Here is a 20584-nt window from a genome sequence, read left to right as displayed (position 1 = left end):
AGCTATCTCTGGAAACAAAAGAATAAAAAAAATATGCCGTTTGTGGAGAATAACGTAAATTGAGAAACATTTTACGCATGTTTTACCAGGATCATGAAAAGTATTCAAAATTACAGATTAAAATTCTCTTTGAAAGAGCGGATGCTGTTGAAAAGTCAGCTAGAAATGCTTTCGCAAAACTTCATAGTAATATCCAAAAGAAATGTTGCATGTTTAGTGAAAAGCTTCCAAGGTATGGACCGGCAACTGTGGAACAGTTTACAGTTGTAATGGGAAATACTAAACATCACTGTGAATATATGGAGGCATAATTGTCCTTTAATTAGTTTCAGCTTTATTCGATGATTGAGCTTTTATGTACTAACTACATCAAACGACTATGAAGTCATTGATCAATATTGTATTTAAAAAATTAAGTTTTTTGTAAAAAATTGATTCTATTAAAAAAAAAATTAAGTACACATCACACTAGATCTAGATATTTCCTTTAAAATGAGCCATTGAACAACTCTCTACGATGTTCCAGTGCCAAGCTATCTGTGGAAGAGAAAGAAGAAAGAAAAAAGATACCGATTAGTAGGAATCCGGTAATAGCTCTCGCTTTTCTTGATTTTCAAGCCAATATATTTTCCTTGCTGTTCAAGCCAAATGACAGAAAGTTGCTTATACAGGGGTTTCAGACATAGCGGTTCTAATGGTGCACTTTTTGTTTTGACCTGACTTTTTTTTAGGAGTTATGGGTTTTTATGTTTCTTTACATTGGACGTGATCGTCTCTTACTAAGTTGCTAGCTACCGCTTCAACCCGGATGAAAACTAAAATAAAATAAAAATTATTTTGTTTACTTTTACGTCACGTCACTCATTATGTTATATATGGCTATTAGTACACAATCGGTATTAGATATTAAGTCATTTCACTTTTTATGTCATATATGGTTATGATTACTTAAAAAATCAATTTACTGTAAATTCTGATAGTCAAGCCAAAGGACGGTAAGTTTGCTATGTAGAAGTTTTGGACAAGGCGGTTCTAATAGTGTACTTATTGTTTTGATCTGTATCTTTTTTCAGGAAGTATGGGTAACTTTAGTTTCTACTATGGGGCGTGATCGTCTCTTACTAGGTTGCTAGCTACCGCTGCAACCCGGATTTGTGGACAAATTTATTCTGTTTTAAAAATAATATGTTTTAGTTACAAAAGGATCTTAACCCAATTAATTTTCTTTAAAATGAGCCATTGAACAACTCTCTAGAATGTTCCAGTTCCAAGCTATCTGTGGAAAAAGAAGAAGAAAGAAAAAAAGATACCGTTTAGGCAGAGTACTGTAGTAGCTGCCACTTTTCTTGATTTTCAAGCCAATATATTTCCCTTGGTGTTCAAGCCAATGACAGAAAGTCTCCTATACAGGTTTCAGACATGGCGGTTCTAATGGTGTACTTTTTGTTTTGATCTGACTTTTTTTTAGAAGTTGTGGGTTTTATATTTCTTAACATTGACGTGATCGTCTCGTACTACGTTGCTGGCTACCACTGCAACCCAGATGAACAACTCTCTACGATGTTCCAGTGCCAAGCTAATATGGCATATAAAATTTTAATATAGCTTTACCACGAACTGTTTGATTGTTTCAAAAATCAAATATCTTTGAAAAGACAGCAGCATGAAAAGACATCAAAAATGCAGTTTTTAGTGAATAATTTGTTTTAGTTACAAAAGGGTCTGTGGAAAAGAAAGAAGAAAGAAAAAAAAGATTCCGTTTAGGCAGAATGCTGTAGTAGCTGCCACTTTTCTTGATTTTCATGCCAATTTATTTCCCTTGCTGTTCAAGCCAAGTGACAGAAAGTTTTCTATACAGGGGTTATAGACATGGCAGTTCTAATGGTGTACTGGTTTTTCTATCTGACTTTTTTTTTAGGAGTTATGGGTTTTATATTTATTAACATTGGACGTGACCATCTCTTACTAGGCTAGCTAGCGCTGCAACCCGGATATTACTTCATATATGGTTACTACCTAAGATTATGACGTCATTTATTAATATTGGCCATACAAATGCAGTTTTTAGTGGAATAATTGTTTTACTTTAAAATAAAAAAAATGAATTTCAAATGGCACTAAATCTAATAATTTCTTTTAAAATGAGCCATTGAAAAAACTCTCTACGATGTTCCAGTGCAAAGCTATCTGCGGAAAAGAAGAAAAAAGAAAAAAGAAAAAAAGATACGCTTGGGCAGAATGCTGTAGTAGCTATCACTTTTCTTGATTTTCAAGCCAATATATATCCCTTGCTGTTAAAGTCAAATGACAGAAAGTTTCCTAAATAGAGTTTTTGGACAAGGAAGTTCAAATGGTATACTCTTTGTTTTGATCTGACTTTTTTCTTAGGAGTTTTGGGTTTTTATATTTATTAACATTGGAGTGATCGTCTCTTACAAGGTTGCTAGCTACCTCTGCAACCCGGATATACTTAGAAACGCAATACGTATTTGGGAACTTTATAATGAGGGCTACAAATCTCTTTGTAATTGCGGCCACGTATTTTGTCAATGCATTTGAGGGTTTTTTTAAGTAGTAGCTTGAACCCCTGGAACTTTGGAGAAATAGCAAGATTTTGTAGAATGGATTCAACTTCTCGTCTAGAAAAGTTTTGCATATCTATCACTCCTACAATTTCCATAAACGCCACTGAATTTTTTTTCAGAGTCTTTGGATAGCCGACTGTAAAGTGTCTTTAAAAAACCTTGAAATCTAGTAAATTCGTTGTTTTTTAAAGCAGCACAACAATATTTAGCTAATTCTACAAAATCCTGAGCAATAAAATTGGCAACAAACTGGGGAACTTTTTCCCCTTCCGCAATCTTACGAGCAATCTCTCTTACAATTAACTTTTTCTCATTCTGGTTTCCATAAGTGAAAACACTTTCAAAAATTGTTAAATCTTGCTTGACAAAATAACTTTGGAGCAAATATTGATTAATTTCCTCTTTAATAGTTAAAAAGTTGTACTTTTTCTACAATATATGTAAATGAATCTCTGTTTGCTGTTTCAGAACAAGAAACCTTCCAGAAACCTTTTTCGAAACCATCTTTATAGTAATCGATAATACTTTTCATAGTTTCAAAGTTCAAATCATGGGCTAGAACAAGATTGGTTTCTTTTTCAAGCATGTCTGCTTCTAGCATGACCTTGAAGACATCACTAACAGCTATTAAAAGGGAGTTCTCGAATTTAACATCACCACCATCACATTGAATAGTAATCACAGGGCTTTCTTCCATATTGAAATTGGTCAAAATTTGTGTAAGGCCAGAAACTCAACTCATTTCTGAAACAGAATTTGTCTTACTCTCTTTGTCTTGTGCCTTATGTTTGAAGACTTTTTTTCTTTTCTTTCTTTATTTATTTCTTTCTTTCTGTTTAATTTTTTATTGCTTAAATCGAACGATTTTTCTGTAGCATTCAATAATAAGGTAGTCATATTTAATTAAACCTCACCTCGGTTAAAGGATGTTTAGTTCTCGTATCAAGTAAGAAAAACCTAAGAAAAAATAGAATTAAGTTAAAAATTTTCTGGTATTTTTCTAGTTTAAATTAAAAGATTAAAATTACTGATCAAATACCATAAATATTTTTGCAGTTTATAACCTTAGCGATTCTGAACTAAAAATTAAAATAAATAAAAATTGATTTTTTTCAATTTTTACATCACGTCACTCATCACGTCATATATGGTAATTAGTACACAATTGGTGTTATATATTACGCCATGTCACTATATAGATCGTATATAGTTATTAGTAGACAATCAGTATATTCGTTCTTTATTACAAAATTACTATGGGACGTGATTGTCTCTAATCAGGTTTCTAGCTACCACTGCAACCTGGATTGTATCGGCAGCTAGCTAATTTTACTGTAGTCTAGATTTCGTTTTTATTATATTACCACTGGAAACCGGACTACAAACAGGAAAAAGCCTATGGCTTTTTTTGGAATAGCAAGAGACGATCTTCAGAAAATGAGGCATCAAACTAAGCCCGATATCTGCCATGGTTTGTTCTTTATTGTGTCTCAGCCATCTCTATCGCTACTACAGCTCCAACCTGGATTAGTTTAATTGTCCGTTATTTACATTTTGGGATCGTTGTGATGTTTGATGTTGTGTGTCTTCTAGTGACATATGTCGTCACGCTTTATATTTCGTCCAAAAATTTCATTGCCTCGGACATTCTTCAGGCTTTTTGCTTTAGCTGTTCCAATTTATTGGAAATAAAATGTAACCTGACGTCATATATAGCCTACCAAAGACATCATTTTCTTTTCTCTGTTGGATCAATTACTATGAGATAGACTTTGGTCCTTATTGTAAATAAATCTTTGAAAAGACTGCAGTATTAAAAGACATCAAAAATGTAGTTTTTAGTGAAAAAATTTATTCTCTCTTAGAAATAATTTATTTTAGTTACAAAAGATTTTTAACCCAATTAATGTCCTTTAAAATGAGCCATTGAACAACTCTCTACGATGTTCCAGTGCCAAGCTATCTGTGGAAAAGAAAAAAGAAAAAAAGAAAAAAATATCTCGTTTAGGCAGAATGTTGTAGTAGCTGCCACTTTTCTTGATTTTCAAGCCAATATATTTTCCTTGCTGTTCCAGCCAAGGGACAGAAAGTTTCCTATACAGGGGTTTTGGACAAGTCGATTCTAATGGTGTATATTTTGTTTCGATCTGACTCCGTTTTTTAGGATTTATGGGTTTTATATTTCTTAACATTGGACGTGATCGTCTCTTACTAGGTTGCTAGCTACCGCTGCAACCCGGAAAACGGGGAAAACACACCCCAAAAAGCATAGAATCCTAATGAAAATCACAACATTGGTTTCAACGTATCATTGATCCTAACTGTAGGGGGTTTCAGGCTCCTATCTGCAAAATGTGGAATTTGGTATTTTTTGCCAGAAAAAAGATTACGGATGCGTGTTTATTTGTTTGTTTTTTATTTTTTGTTTTTCCCAGGTGTGATCGTATTGACCCAGTAGTCCTAAAATGTCACGAGAGGGCTCTTCCAAACGGAAATAAAAAGTTCTAGTGCCTTTTTAATCAAACAACAACAACAAAAAATAAAAATCGAATCACGTTTTACAAAAAAACTGCATCTTTGATGATTTTTCTTACTGCAGTCTTTTCAAAGATATTTGATTTTTGAAACAATCAAAATTACATTAAAGGGTGAACTATAGTTAATAGTGACTGAAATTTTTCAAACAGTTTGTGGTAATGAACCGAATAGTAAGAGTGACTCGTCTCAATATTAACTGAAACTCTAAAACTCGGGTACTTAGAACCTAACCAAAAATAAAACTAATTTTAACATTTTAAGGTATTTTTCTAGCTTGAATTGAAATATTCAAACTATTACTCGGATACCATGGATATTTTTGCAGTTTACACCAGCTGCTAAGAACGCACAGGCTGATCTTTGTAAATTGAGAAAAATGTTACGAATGTTTTACCGGGATTACGAAAAATATTCAAAACTAAAGATTAAAATTATCTCTGAAAGAATGGATTTTGTTGAAAAGTCAGCTAGAGATGCTTTCGCAAAACTTCATAGTAATATCCAAAAGAAATGCTGTATGTTTAGTAGAAAGCTTCCAAGGTATGGACCGGCAACTGTGGAACAGTTTACAGATGTAATGGGAAATCTTATACATCACTGTGAATATATGGAGGCATAATTGTCCTTTACTTAGTTTCAGCTTAAATTTGATGATCGAGCCTTTATGTACTAACTACATCCATCGACTATGACGTCATTGATCAATATTGTATCTAAAAAATTAAGTTTTTTGTAAAAAATAATTAATTTAAAAAAAAAACTAAGTACAAATAGCACTAGATCTAGAGATTTCCTTTAAAATGAGCCATTGAACAACTCTCTAAGATATTCAAGTGCCAAGCTATCTGTGGAAAAGAAGAAGAAGAAAGAAAAAAAATATCCCGTTTATGGAGAATAACGTGGTTAAAGTCAATTTTCTTGATTTTCAAGCCAATATATTTTCTTTGTTATTCAAGCCAAAGGGCGGTAAGTTTCCTTTATAGGCGTTTCGGACAAGGTGGTTCTAATGGTGTACTTTTTATTTTGATCTGACTCTTTTTTTAGGAGTTAGGGGTTTTTATATTTCTTAACATTGGACGTGATCATCTCTTACTAGGTTGCTACCTACCGCTGCAACCCAGATATATTTCTTAACATTGGACGTGATCGTCTCTTACTAGGTTGCTAGCTACCACTGCAACCCGGATAATATCCAAAAGAAATGTTGCATGTTTAGTGAAAAGCTTCCAAGGTATGGACCGGCAACCGTAGAAAAGTTTACAGATGTAATGGGAAATCTTATAAATCACTGTGAATATATGGAGGCATAATTGTCCTTTACTTAGTTTCAGCTTAAATTCGATGATCGAGCCTTTATGTAATACTAACTACATCCAACGACTATGACGTCATTGATCAATATTGTATATAAAAAATTAAGTTTTTGTAAAAAATAATTAATATAAAAAAAAATTAAGTACAAATAGCACTAGATCTAGAGATTTCCTTTAAAATGAGCCATTGAACAACTCTCTACGATGTTCCAGTGCCAAGCTATATGTGGAAAAGAAGAAGAAGAAGAAAGAAAAAAATATCCCGTTTGTGGAGAATAACGTGGTAAAGTCAATTTTCTTGATTTTCAAGCCAATATAGTTTCTTTGTTATTCAAGCCAAAGGGCAATAAGTTTTTTTATAAGGGTTTCAGACAAGGCGGTTCTAATTGTGTACTTTTTGTTTTGATCTGACTGTTTTTTAGGAGTTAGGGGTTTTTATATTTCTTAACATTGCACGTGATCGTCTCTTACTAGGTTCCTACCTACCGCTGCAACCCGGATATATTTCTTAACATTGGACGTGATCGTCTCTTACTAGGTTGCTAGCTACCACTGCAACCCGGATAATATCCAAAAGAAATGTTGCATGTTTAGTGAAAAGCTTCCAAGGTATGGACCGGCAACCGTAGAACAGTTTATAGATGTAATGGGAAATCCTTTAAATCACTGTGAATATATGGAGGCATAATTGTCCTTTACTTAGTTTCAGCTTAAATTTGATGATCGAGCCTTTATGTAATACTAACTACATCCAACGACTATGACGTCATTGATCAATATTGCATATAAAAAATTAGGTTTGTATAAAAAATAATTAATATAAAAAAAAATTAAGTACAAATAGCACTAGATCTAGAGATTTCCTTTAAAATGAGCCATTGAACAACTCTCTACGATGTTCCAGTGCCAAGCTATATGTGGAAAAGAAGAAGAAGAAGAAAAAAAAATATCCCGTTTGTGGAGAATATCGTGGTTAAAGTCAATTTTCTTGATTTTCAAGCCAATATAGTTTCTTTGTTATTCAAGCCAAAGGGCACTAAGTTTCCTTTATAAGGGTTTCGGACAAGGCGGTTCTAATGGTGTACTTTTTGTTTTGATCTGACTCTTTTTTTAGGAGTTAGGGGTTTTTATATTTCTTAAAATTGGACGTGATCGTCTCTTACTAGGTTGCTAGCTACCGCTGCAACCCGGATAATATCCAAAAGAAATGTTGCATGTTTAGTGAACAGTTTCCAAGGTACGGACCGGCAACTGTGGAACAGTTTACAGATGTAATGGGAAATCTTATACATCACTGTGAATATATGGAGGCATAATTGTCCTTTACTTAGTTTCAGCTTAAATTCGATGATCGAGCCCTTATGTAATACTAACTACATCCAACGACTATGTCGTCATTGAGCAATATTGTATATAAAAAATTAAGTTTTTCGTAAAAAATAATTAATTTAAAAAAAAAATTAAGTAGAAATAGCACTAGATCTAGACATTTCCTTTAAAATTAGTCATTAAACAACTCTCTACGATGTTCCATTTTCCAAGCTATCTGTGAAAAAGACGAAAAAGACGAAAGAAAAAATATCCCGTTTGTGGAGAATAACGTGGTTAAAGTCAATTTTCTTGATTTTCAAGCCAATATATTTTCTTTGTTATTCAAGCCAAAGGGCGGTAAGTTTCCTTTATAGGAGTTTCTGACAAGGCGGTTCTAATGGTTTTTGTTTTGATCTGACTCTTTTTTTAGGATTTAGGGGTTTTTATATTTATTAACATTGGACGTGATCGTATCTGACTAGGTTGCTAGCTACCGCTGCAACCCGGATAATATCCAAAAGTAATGTTGCATGTTTAGTGAAAAGCTTCCAAGGTATGGACCGGCAACTGTGGAACAGTTTACAGATGTAATGGGAAATCTTATACATCACTGTGAATATATGGAGGCATAATTGTCCTTTACTTAGTTTCAGCTTAAATTCGATGATCGAACCTTTTTTTAATACTAAATACATCCAACGACTATGACGTCATTGATCAATATTGTATTTAAAAAATAAAGTTTTTCGTAAAAAATAATTAATTAAAAAAAAATTAAGTACAAATAGCACTAGATCTAGAGATTTCCTTTAAAATGAGCCAATGAACAACTCTCTACGATGTTCCAGTGCCAAGTTATCTGTGGAAAAGAAGAAGAAGAAGAAAGAAAAAAATATCCCGTTTGTGGACAATAACGTGGTTAAAGTCAATTTTCTTGATTTTCAAGGCAATATATTTTCTTTGTTATTCAAGCCAAAGGGCGGTAAGTTTCCTTTGTAGGGGTTTCGGACAAGGCTGTTCTAATGGTTTACTTTATGTCTTGATCTGACTCTTTTCTTAGGAGTTACTGGTTTTTATATTTCTTAACATTGGACGTGATCGTCTCTTACTAGGTTGCTACCTACCGCTGCAACCCGGATATATTTCTTAACATTGGACGTGATCGTCTCTTACTAGGTTGCTAGCTACCTATGCAATCCGGATCACATACATAGTTATGAGAGGCAGTGTGGCCGAGCGGTCCAAGGCACTGGTGTTCGCCACCAGTCTCTTCGGAGTCGTGGGTTCAAATGTTACCGCTGGTATACGATTATGATTTATGTGCAAAAATCAAATGTATTTGAAAAGACTGCAGTATGAAAAGACATCAAAAATGCAGTTTTTAGTGGAAAAATTTATTCTCTTTTAGAAATAATTTATTCTAGTTACAAAAGATTTTCAACCCAATTAATTTCCTTTAAAATGAGCCATTGAACATTTCTCTACGATGTTCCAGTGCCAAGCTATCTGTGGAAAAGAAAGAAAGAAGAAAGACAAACATATGCCGTTTAGGCAGAATGTTGTAGTAGCCGCCACTTTTCATGATTTTTAAGCCAATATATTTCCCTTGCTATTCAAGCCAAGGGAGAGAAAGTTTCTTATGTAGGGGTTTCTGACAAGGCGGTTCTAATGGTGTACTTTTTGTTTTGATCTGACTTTTTTTATAGGAGTTATGTGTTTTATATTTCTTAACATTGGAAGTGATCGTCTCTTACTAAGTTGCTAGCTACCGCTGCAACCCGGCTGATCATCTCTTACTAGGTTGCTAGCTATCACTGCAACCCAGATTTTGGAACACTTATGTGAAGTGCTATAATAATTCAGTTACTATGGACTACAGTTTGTTCTTTAATGTAATTAATTTAAAAAAAACTTTCCAGAAAATAAGTTTTTCAAAGAACAGTAAAGGCCATTTTAAACTTAAGCTCAGTTGATACGAATACCTGTTATTCAAACTCAAAACGACCAGAAATTACAATTAAAGAATAAATGAAACCCAAAATGAACAGAAATTAAATAAACAATCATAGCAAAAAACATACAACAAGTAATAATATAAATGAATAAATAGATCTTAAAGCGAGTAATGCTTAGATTGAATATGAAAATCAAGCTTAAAACGAAAAAAAATGTTTTGCTATTAAAGTATAAATGAAACTTAAAACGAACAGAAATTAAATAAACAATCAATGCGAACAAACATACAATATATATTAATGTAAATGAATAATTAAATCTTAAAACGAGATAAACATAAAAATAATATGCAAATCAAGTTTGAATCGAATAAAATAACTACAAACAAGAGTTTGGGTATCGCCTCACTGCCGAAGCCTAAAACCTACTGCGTCATTTGCGCTTTACTGAAAACAATTCTTTGAAATGTTTTCAATTTTGTAACTTCAAAAAATCAAAAATTAATTAAGATTTTAGGGAATAAATATCAGCATATATATATTAAATTTACAATGCACATTTTTTTTCAGTAAACTCATTTTAATTTTTTTTTCTGTAAAGTACAAATTATATTCTGGCTTTTAGAAAACATAGGGTTTTTGAACTCTACTCATATTCACTTATTCTCATTTTGAGTTTGACCCTAATATTTATTTTCATTTTTGTTCGTTTTGGGTTCCATATATTTATTGATACTGATTTGGGGTAGTTGTTTGCTTGGTAGATTATATGATAGTCCGGACGCCAGGTGTTGAAAATGTGAATCATACCAGGACGAAATGGGGCTGCTATGAGAATTAGCCTACCCTCCACCCCTAAATTGACCATGCGGATTCAAAAATACCAATGGCACTTTCTTGCGAGTGGTGGAACACTCCGAAACTTGACATTTTATTATATTTTGGTGTTTCATGCAAGTAAATGCATGTTCCACAAAGTTTGAGGTGCAGTTTTCCGCTGAATGTTTTCATGACAAACTAACACGATGAGTTAGAAAAAATGGCAGAGTTAAAAAAATGGCAAAACTATATGAGTCTTGAACAGTCTTACAAAGTATAAACAAAATCAAATTGAATATTAGATATATGATGATATTAATTGTTGAAAGATCCATCAGTTCAAGATTTTTTTTCACTGTAATTTTTATTTTCATTTTCAATGCTGTAAAAACTGGAAAATAATAAATTTGTAATACGAGTAATTCATTTTCAGTGAAGCACCAATGACGCAGAAGGCTTTAGGTTTTTACAGTTAAAGAAGGGGGCAGTATCCAAATTTTGCTGTAGTGAAACTATATTTGCCATGACCAATCTTGAAAAGAACTAACAAATCAAACTGAATATTTGATGCATAATCATATTAATTGCTAAAAGCTCATCAGTTAAAAATTTTACTGTAATTTTAATATTTATTTTAAATATTAAGTACAAAAGAAAACATTTGTAATATAATTCGTTTTCAGTGAAGCACCAATGACGGAGTAGGTTTTATGCTTCTGCAGTGAGGCGATACCCAAACTCTTGTTTGTAGTTATTTTTATTCGATTCGAACTTGATTTGCATATTGTTTTTAATTTTCACTCGTTTTAAGATTTATTCATTCATTTACATTAATATATATTGTATGTTTGTTCACATTGATTGTTTATTTAATTTCTGTTCGTTTTAAGTTTCATTTATACTTTAATAGCCAAAAATTTGTTTTCGTTTGAAGCTTGATTTTCATATTCAATCTAAGTATTACTCGCTTTAAGATGTATTTATTCATTTATATTATTACTTGTTGTATGTTTTTGCTAAGATTGTTTATTTAATTTCTGTTCGTTTTGGGTTTCATTTCATCTTTAATTGTAATTTCTGGTCGTTTTGAGTTTGAATTTTAACAGGTATTCGTATCAACTGAGCTAAAAGTTTAAAATGACCTTTACTTTTCTTTGAAAAACTAATTTTTTGGAAAGTTTTTTTTAATTAATTTTTGTTCGTTTTTGATTGCAAAAAGTTTCAAGTTTTTATGGCATGGAGGGGGGGGGGGTACTTAATGTCCTATTATTATTGACTTTAAAAAACAGATCTAGAACTTTCAATTTAAATCGAATGAGGGTTTTTACAACGTCTATACGATTACCTCTTTGATAAAAACCTTATATATGAACAATAGACAGCTTGCATAACTTGTGGATAGTGATTGACAACAATGAATGAATTGAAAAAATAGCTCCAATAAGGGTGTTTAGACGATTTCACTTGCTGACACAGAGGGATTATGACTCTTTGGAATTGACCTTAATAGGATTTTGTTTGTCAAAGCAATTTTGCATCTATCATAGAGTATGTATTTTAGGCTTATAGTTGGATAATTATAATAGATTTCCTATGTGTTCTTTCCATACAAAACCCCTTCCCATAAGTTATAAACCCATCTTAATAAATTATGCCCCAGGGTATAACTTACAACGCCTACCCCTGGGCCCTGGTGGGCTGTGTTGACACCGAAGTTTTTTGTTATCAGAACTTTGAACTATTTTTAACAAAATGTCTATCTCAAAATTCTAATCTGATACATTCAGGGCGTGGAGGAGGGGGGGGGCTAGTTACCCTCCAATCTCTTTTGACTCTTAAAAAGTGAACAAGAACTTTCAATTTTCAGTCAAATGAGCCGTCTCTAAAGTTTATACGAGCATCCCTTCCATAAGAAATAATGGGAAGCATTCGGAGAATCCTTAAATTAAAACCCTTGCCCTGAGGGCTGTGGGGGAGTTGTCATCCTCAAAGACCTAATTTCCAGAACTTAAAACTATGTTTAATTAAATGGCTGTCTCAAAATTTTGATTGGATGTGTTTGGGAAAAAGGTGGGCTTGAGAGAAGGGTTAGTTGCCCTCAAATCACTTTCGACTATTAAAAAGGGCACTAGCCCTTTGAATTTCCAATCGAATGAGACTTTTCTGAAGTTTCTACGACACCGCCTTCTTTAAAAACCTTAGATGTCCCCAGGGTATAACTTAAAACCCTTGCCTTGAGGATTGTGGGGGAGTGTCCCCTGCCCTGGATCTTCCACTGCCTTACACTCTCTGTTTCTTTCCTTGTTAGGAAGGAGAGCAGATGCCTAATATGTGTGTGTTAATACCAAAACATTTTAACTCTCATTCGACCTTCAGGTATAAACGGAATTAGTTCAAAGAAACGGGTGGGGAAAAGGGCGTGTGGGAGGAGGGGGTATTTGCCCTTCGATCAATTTTGACTCTTAAGAGCTGGACTAGAACTTCCAAGTTCCAATCAAATGAGCCCTCTCTGAAGTTTATACGAGAATACCTTCCGGCCCGTAGATCCAGTGGGGGTTTTGTCAAGGCCGGAGTTTTGTTACTTAAACTTTCAACTATTTTGAACAAAATTGTATTTTTAACACTTTCATATAAAGCTGCTCTGGGGGGAAAGTAATAAAAAATATTGAAGCTGTATAAGATTTATTCATTTATTTATGTTTGCAACGGTTATCTATATGTTTGTAAGATAGTTAATTTTAAATTCTGTTCATTCGGGGTTTTGTTTATTCTTTAACAGTAATTTCTGGTCTTTTTGAGTTTTAAGTATAAAAGGAATTAATTTCTGCTGGTCCTGAGTTCAATATGGCTCTTCACTCTTCTGAGAAAACTTATTTTTATGTACGGTTTTTTTAAAATTAATAATAATAAAACATTGAAGCCTTATGACCTTTGCTATACACAGCTTAATTTAAATGCCTCTGAAAAATCAAACCTGACTTTTTCACGCAACAATGAATGGATTTTGCTAGGTTATTCCATTTGTTGATGCAGAAAGAACAGCATCATTTTGATTAGACAATTTTTCGGATTTTTTGTGCCACAATAATTTAGCATTTATCGCAATAATTTAGCATTTAACCTTATTTTAAGTATGGCTGTAATTTTTAGTATTTTATAATAGATTTACTATGTATTCTTCCCATACAAAACTTTACCTTATTAAAGTCTTTGGCGTGGGGGCAGTGTAGTTGGCACAAAGAAGAAAACTTTAGCGTAGACAGTAGGAGCGGGGGCGGGGGAGGTTGGAGACTAATCCAATACGGGGCGGAACTTCACTGATCTCCTCCGTTCCCGATTTAGGAGATTCGAGAGACTCTTTGGGCTGTAGAATGTCGGACCGTTTGAGTTGTGGAAGTTGTACTCAAAAATACTTTATATTTTTAGTTATTGCAGGGTTGCTTTCATAGATTGTGGAATGGTGAGCCCCCTGGCTCATGATTTGGATGAGCCTCAACTCATAATATGCAATTTTGATTAATTGTTCCGTGTTACATGCATATATTATTGTATATATGTTATTTTGAGCTATACTTTTATCGCATTGCGTTCCTTTTTAAGCCTTGAGATAAAAACTAAAACCTTAGCGTAAACATTGGTGGGGGGGAGGTCTCCCCCCTCACATGCGTTCGTAGTGCTAGCTACTGCTGGCACCAATATTCGTGGTGTTTAGTTACCAGTGTTATACCGGTAGGCCACAACACCACTGGCGTGGTAATATAAGGGTGTCACCACTTATTGGAGGGGAAAGCCCCAAATTATAATGCTATGCCCGTTTCTACCACACCGGTTCTGCAAATATCGGGTTTGGTACTACCCTATTTACAGTATACCCTGTCCCAGGGTTTTATAACGCGATCGAGTGGTCAAATAGCCACTTTCTAAAACCAAATGTACCCGCCTTGGGTTACGGCTAGAAAATCTCTTAACTCTCTCCTTGGTGGTAACAAACCTCCCTGTCAATATAATAATGACGGTACCTCGTAGCTCTATTCCTACCCTGCCTGGGTTACGGAAAATAGTACATAGTTTGTAGAAAATACCTTACTTGTATTCTTCCAAAAGGGTCACATATAACAACAGAAATATCCTTCCCCAAACGGGGTCAAAACGCAGACTAAAAAATAATAATCTTTACAGCACTGTCCGTAGGGGTGGACCGTCACTTGGCCCACCCAATCAGCTACATTCCCATTCAAACCCAATTTTATCTCTTAGATTTATCTTTCAATGACTCCCAAACCAGGAAGTACGAAAATAGAACTTAGTTCAAAGCTTACATATTGCAAAACCACTATAGCTTAGTAACAGAATTTAACCTGTCTTTTGAAATTATACTATAAGCAAATGTAATTAAGAAAACGAAAACAGGTCATTTATCTGAAAGGAAAAGAAACAGGGGTTGGAACCCCAACACCTCCCCCCGTAAGATAAATGACCGCCCAAGCGCTACCTTGGTCCACCCTTACAAACATAAACACATAACTTCAACTTTACAAAATATATTTGCCTTCTATCTTCCACCAGTGTCTGTGCTACTATTTCCAACGCTTGGCTCTGGATCGGTCGTCCTCGACACGTCTCTACTGTAGGACTACCATGGTCTAAATCGCATAGCATCCGCACTAAATTTTGAAAGTTGAAATCTTCAAGATTCGTAGATCATGATTGCGCGCAGCACAATCCAAAACAAAAATTTTCTCGCTGTCACGAATTTACATTTGAGAGAAGCAGAGAATCAGTTTCTGGCACATGTGATGATGCCAGCTATCGTGAAAGATTTGGTTGCACTAGCCTCTTAATTTCCATCTGTGGAGACAACCCTACATCTCAATCAAAAAGTGAATTGCCCATTGACATAATTTCAAATAATCTAAGGCCGAAAATGCAAAGGCCTGTGAAAACGATAAGGGTACTGGGAATGAAGTAAAATTTTGAGCGCACTATGAATTGCCTTTCTTCTGGGTTCCCTCCCCTGGAATAATTAAATGAAGAATATGCATTGATGCTAATTGAAAATAAAACTTCGATACTGAATATGGTTTTCTGAAAATAATTGTCGATTCCCATGAAGAATAACAGCTATGAATAGGGTTACTGGACAAGGGTTTGGGTGAAAAATGAAGTGACTGAGAGAGAGTATCCCCCAAGGACTCCAGATCAGAGAGGCAGCAAAATCTCGGTAAAGGGATCACAACTCGTCCGCCAGTGGTGCATTGAGGAAAAGGGCTATCTTTTGCGACTTCCCGCAGGGGATCTTCCCCAAGGGATTCCTCCCCCTTATAAAGGAATAAACCCTCTCTTGAGTTGATCAGACCAATATCGAACTCCTTCCCAAATTTTTCCAATCCGACTCGACATTCAATATCTCCCAACTTTCCCCCAACCCGTTGTAGGTCATTCATATTTATCTCGTAACCATCTTGTTTTATTCCTCATGGGTCTTTGACCTCTTTCTCCTTCTTATTATTTATGTTTTCAAGGCACATCCCATCCAATATTTTATTTTTCTTCCTATTATTTATGTTTTCAAGGCACAACCCATCCAACATTCTTTTATTTTTCGCCACTGCAGGCTGAATCTCCAAATTTTATCTCTTCTTTGCATTCCTCTTTTCGTCTCTACTTTTCTCATTTCTGTCATTCGCGCAAAGTAATGAATCATCGTTATCTCTGATTTGGACTTCAGTGTCCACGATCTTTGACTGCATTACTTCATTTTAGCTCCGTTTAATATCTTTTTCTCTCTTTTGGTCTTCTTTATTCTTACCGCCGAAACAAATAGTTCGTTATCAAATGGGAACCGAACTCCGACACTTGGTTTTTAATATTCTACCAAAATTTCTCGAACTTTCCGAGGAAAAGCGCGTACAACAAATTTCGTCTCCTTATTCTCTGGTACAATTCGCGCTTCATTTTGGCCTGTACTTGCTAGCGTCTCATATTCATTAAAAGTGTTCTCGAGTTTTCCATTTTCTGGAAATTTTCTCGAAAAATCATTCTCGCGCGTCTTATTTTCAATATTATGTTGTCTGTTTACTTCTGCATCCCATTTCTGTGGATTATCAATATTTCGAACATGCGTATCAAGTATTTTGTTTTTCCGACAGGGCGGCGTAGCCTCCCAATTTGTTTTATGGGCCGGTCCACCTTTCCCCATAGGCAACAAAGTATCATGTTTTCCCGTAAAAGTGTTTAATGTCTGGTAATTTTCTTTTTTGCGATTGATTCTTAGACAAATTATTATGGCTATCTGACAGCCTAGAAGTTAGTTGTGATAAAATCTCCCTTTCTGGAATTCCCCAGCGGGCTTCGATTAGGCCTATCATGGTTCTTTTAAACTCTTCCTTTTCTTCTCTAGCTATTCTTCCTTCATCCATAAACTTTAATATTCGTTGTGCCATATCTATTTGAGTGCTTTTTCGCGAGCTCTTGCTGGATCTCGATTCAACAATGTTCTTTCTACTCACCTTTTTCTATTCACCTTTTTAGGTCCGAACTAATGCTATAGCGTTACTTAAGTAAACAGCCATAAGGGTTCAAAAAATTAATACTTATTTATTTTGCCAGGGGCACTTTATGTGGAAGAGGTGGTCTCATAAACTTTGGAACAGGGTTCATTGAATTAAAAATTAAAATTTATAGTGCCCTTACACCAGGGGCGGATCCAGGATTTTTTAGGGGGAGGGGGGCTGCAAAATAGGTTGATCCGATAAACTTACATTTGGAGCAAGTTCAATTAACGCAATCTTGCGTTAATTAAGTAAATTACATTACTTTAGACTACGTTAAGGGGGGCGCCCCCTCTCCCCTCTCCTGGATCCGCCACTGCCTTACACTCTGTTTCTTTCCTTGTTAGGGAGGAGAGCAGATGCTTAATAGGTGTGTGCTAATACCAAAACATTCTAACTCTCATTGGGCTTTCAGGAATAAACTGAATTAGTTCAAAGGGAGGGGTGACGGGGGGAGGGGTTGCTATTTAATACCTCTTGACTCTCGCGAGTATTTCAGGTGTAGGCTATTTTTATGAAAGGAAAATTGGGAGATTTTACCATCGGCTATTTTGCTGGGGAAATTTTCCGCCGGTTTTGGGAAACTTCTGGGGGAGAGGGAGTTTAAAGACCTCTGTTACTGCTAAATAAACTAAAAATTTTCACTATTTTCGCTTCATTTTCTTAAATTCTGATTTTTGATTCTTATTGATTTCTTTGGACTAATTTACGGCGTATTTGACTACGATTTGAATGTAAAAACAATACAGTGATTTTTGGTATTTATTCAAGGATTTCGTTTAAAATACAAAATAAAGAGCGTTTCAATGACAAAATCTTATCTTATATCCAGTTTGGATCCGATTTATTGGTTTTACTTATATATGAACTCTGCGAAATCAAGGAAGATCAAGACACGCGTTATAGAGTATAGGCTATATATGATTTTTTGTTCTTTTGATTCTTCTGTTAAGATGGTGGGTAGATGCCAAGTTGTTTTTTTTTAATACAAAAACATTCTAACTCTAATTTCTTTTCTGGACAATAAAGAATTTTTTCAAAAGAAGGGGTGGGGGTGGCTGTTAAGGGCTACTCTACATCTACATCAATTTAATTCTGAATATAAATTCTGTAATAAAAACATAACATTTATTTCTTTTCAACATCATCTTATTTTTTTTTTTAATCATTTTCAGTATTTTTTCATTTTTGATTTTTCGGTCGAATAGTATGAACCTAAAATCCGAATGCACATGTTGGGCATTCCAGTCAGCACACGTAAAAAGAAGAAATCTAATAACGGGTCTTAATTTAAAATGTACAGTGGGTAACTAGGCTTAAAATAAAAAAAATGGCCGGTCTTAATTGGAAATTGAAACTCTTACTACTACTAGTGCCGTATCATGGATTTTAGCTCAGTGGAGGGGGTTAATTTTTTTTGTTAGGGGGGAGAGGTAAAATGGAAAATTCAACACAACGTCAAAACTGTATTTTTATCCATTTTTATTAAGTTTTAACGAGTCTGACAAACATTTCGCTTGGGAAAATTTAAACCTTTTAATCCTTTTCATGAAGACAGCCTTGACTACTACTACTAACAACTTCCCACAACACCAAGTCACCTGACATTACCCCAGCTACGCACACTCATCAAGAAATATATTGTTATTATTTAATTGTATAGAACAATTTTGGACTAAAATCAAGCCGATGGCCCAAAGATTTTTCTAAGAATTTCATTCAAAAAATCTACTAATGAGATGTATTACAAGCAGAATTTTAAAATAAATTTAAAAATTTTAGGCCAAAATTTGTTAATGATAGATAATCCTGTGTAAACTCAATTAAATAGTAGTTCTAATAGAGAAATATATACAGTTTATACATGCTTTTGTTTCCAAATGAATTTTTTTTGGTAATCATCAGTTTTTTTCTCAATGTCTATGTACATACAGCCAGTAACACTATCAAACAGATAGCAAAATTTTCAATAATGGAATTTGTTTCTATAGTGAGATGACATCTTAGTACTTTAAAGCATACAGCATACCATATTGCTATTATTTAACTGCATACAACAATTTTGGAGTAAAATCAAGCCTATGGCCCAAAGATTTTTTAAAGAATTTCATTAAAAAGATCTACTAAACTTGGATTTTGATCCGATAAACTTACGTTAGGAGCGAGTTTAATTAACGCAATCTTGCGTTAATTAAGTAAATTTCATTACTTTAGACTACGTTAGGGGGGCAACCCCCTCGCCCATCCCCTGAATCTGCCACTGCCTTATACTCTCTGTTTCTTTCCTTGTTAGGGAGGAGAGCAGATGCCTAATAGGTGTGTGTTAATACCAAAACATTCTAACTCTCATTGGGCCTTCAGGTGTAAACAGAAGCATGATGATGCAACACACTTGTCTTTTAAAAAGTTTACATATAGTACAATAAAGAACGACACCTAGCCCATGTTAACTGAAACATAAATAGGGATTATGTTTTTTCCATCAGTATCATGGCTGTAGAGATGGCTGAAACCTAGTTACATTAAAAGACGATCATTGGAATAACAAACAATTGTATACATTGGAATTAGCTAGCTACATGAATGTTTGAGACTCGTCTCTTACTATTTCAAAGAAGAAAAAGTCGTAGGCTTTTTCCTGTGTGTAATCAGTTTATTATCATAGGCAGCGCGCTAGCACTGTCTGAGTAAACAACGATGTGGGCACAATGTGTTTTTTTTCTTCTTCAGTCATCCGGGTTGCAGCGGTAGCTAGCAACCTAGTAAGAGACGATGACGTCCAATGTTAAGAAATATAAAAACCCATAGCTCCTAAAAAATTATAGTAAAGAACAAACTATAAACTATAGAAATTGAACTACAAAGCAAACCATTAGAATATCCCATTATTAGACTATAACCATTCGAATTCATAGTATGAAGAATGAGTCTAGTTAATTATCGTTTCTTACTAGGTTGCTAGCTAACGCTGCAACTCAGATATAGTTTTTATAAAGATTGACTAACGATGTAATAGTCGTAGGCTGTAGCCTGGTTGTCTCTTACTATTCCAGTTAAGAAAAAGCCATGGGGTTTTTCCTGTTTTACATTAAATCTAGGTTGCAGCGGTAGCTAGCAGACTAGTAAGAGACGATCACGTCCAATGTTAAGAAATATAAAAAACCCTAACTCCTGAAATCCAGTCAACACCAATAAAATCCTATCAGATCAAAACAAAAATTACACCATTAGAACCGCCTGGTCCGACCCCCCTATAAAAGATTACATAAAGGCTCGATCATCGAATTTAAGCTGAAGCTAAGTAAAGGACCATTATGCCTCCATATATTCACAGTGAGGTATAAGATTTCCCATTACATCTGCAAACTGTTCCACAGTTGCCGGTCCATCCCTTGGAAGCTTTTCACTAAACATGCAACATCTCTTTTGTATATTACTATGAAGTTTTCCGAAAGCAGGAGCTATGGGTTTTTTTATTTCTTAACATTGGACGTGATCGTCTCTTACTAGTC

The 20584-nt window shown here is 34.5% G+C and overlaps 1 pseudogene; it reads right to left on the bottom strand.

Moving 5' to 3' along the window:
- Nucleotides 1-2470: 2470 nt before the first annotated feature.
- Nucleotides 2471-3327, bottom strand: LOC148953415 (uncharacterized; annotated as a pseudogene).
- Nucleotides 3328-20584: the final 17257 nt, after the last annotated feature.

Source organism: Artemia sp. Qi Xiang Cuo, chromosome 4 (assembly GCF_049724085.1).
Source record: "Artemia sp. Qi Xiang Cuo chromosome 4, ASM4972408v1, whole genome shotgun sequence".
NCBI lineage: Eukaryota > Metazoa > Arthropoda > Branchiopoda > Anostraca > Artemiidae > Artemia > Artemia sp. Qi Xiang Cuo.
The sequence above is the reverse complement of the archived record's forward strand: the minus strand, read 5'-3'. Positions and strand labels throughout refer to the sequence as shown.